The sequence below is a fragment of the Triticum dicoccoides genome, unplaced genomic scaffold (assembly GCF_002162155.2).
Source record: "Triticum dicoccoides isolate Atlit2015 ecotype Zavitan unplaced genomic scaffold, WEW_v2.0 scaffold41078, whole genome shotgun sequence".
Lineage (NCBI taxonomy): Eukaryota > Viridiplantae > Streptophyta > Magnoliopsida > Poales > Poaceae > Triticum > Triticum dicoccoides.
In genome coordinates, this window is record NW_021270246.1 from 1 (window position 1) to 1,297 (window position 1,297).

The 1,297-nt window shown below is 49.2% G+C and overlaps 2 non-coding genes across 2 annotated transcripts; both read left to right on the forward strand.

Annotated features, from left to right (window-relative positions):
- The first annotated feature begins 258 nt into the window (after positions 1–258).
- Positions 259–377, forward strand: LOC119346471. Its single transcript, XR_005167740.1, has one exon. It is a non-coding gene; the product is annotated as a 5S ribosomal RNA (ribosomal RNA).
- Positions 378–744: 367 nt separating this feature from the next.
- Positions 745–863, forward strand: LOC119346472. The gene has a single exon (XR_005167742.1). It is a non-coding gene; the product is annotated as a 5S ribosomal RNA (ribosomal RNA).
- Positions 864–1,297: the final 434 nt, after the last annotated feature.

Sequence of the window (1,297 nt, forward strand, 5' to 3'; positions counted from 1 at the left end):
ATTGCTCGCGCGTCTTGGGGCGGCTTTGTGGCGCGAAGAGCGCTTTCTGAAAGGGGTGGAAAAAACTCGTGTTGCTGCGGTATGGAGGGAGGGGTGGAAACCGTGGAAAACTCGTCTCCGTGATTGAGCGGGAGAGTAAGTAGTATAGGACATTATCCATTGTTAGGGAACGGTTGTAATGGTAGTGAGAATGTAGAATCGTCTTTGGAGCGGACCTGGGAGTGGCAAGCATAAGGGACGAAGACGGGGAAACATGTCGGATGCGATCATACCAGCACTAAAGCACCGGATCCCATCAGAACTCCGAAGTTAAGCGTGCTTGGGCGAGAGTAGTACTAGGATGGGTGACCTCCTGGGAAGTCCTCGTGTTGCATTCCTTTTATAATTATTTTTTGCGCCTTGTGACAAACATATCGCACGTGCGCGATATATATTAATCCTGTTATATTATTTTTGACATTTGCGATATGTTTAAGCTCGATGCTCATTGCTCGCGCGTCTTGGGGCGGCTTTGTGGCGCGAAGAGCGCTTTCTGAAAGGGGTGGAAAAAACTCGTGTTGCTGCGGTATGGAGGGAGGGGTGGAAACCGTGGAAAACTCGTCTCCGTGATTGAGCGGGAGAGTAAGTAGTATAGGACATTATCCATTGTTAGGGAACGGTTGTAATGGTAGTGAGAATGTAGAATCGTCTTTGGAGCGGACCTGGGAGTGGCAAGCATAAGGGACGAAGACGGGGAAACATGTCGGATGCGATCATACCAGCACTAAAGCATCGGATCCCATCAGAACTCCGAAGTTAAGCGTGCTAGGGCGAGAGTAGTACTAGGATGGGTGACCTCCTGGGAAGTCCTCGTGTTGCATTCCTTTTATAATTATTTTTTGCGCCTTGTGACAAACATATCGCACGTGCGCGATATATATTAATCCCGTTATATTATTTTTGACGTTTGCGATATGTTTAAGCTCGATGCTCATTGCTCGCGCGTCTTGGGGCGGCTTTGTGGCGTGAAGAGCGCTTTCTGAAAGGGGTGGAAAAAACTCGTGTTGCTGCGGTATGGAGGGAGGGGTGGAAACCGTGGAAAACTCGTCTCCGTGATTGAGCGGGAGAGTAAGTAGTATAGGACATTATCCATTGTTAGGGAACGGTTGTAATGGTAGTGAGAATGTAGAATCGTCTTTGGAGCGGACCTGGGAGTGGCAAGCATAAGGGACGAAGACGGGGAAACATGTCGGATGCGATCATACCAGCACTAAAGCACCGGATCCCATCAGAACTTCGAAGTTAAGCGTGCTTGGGC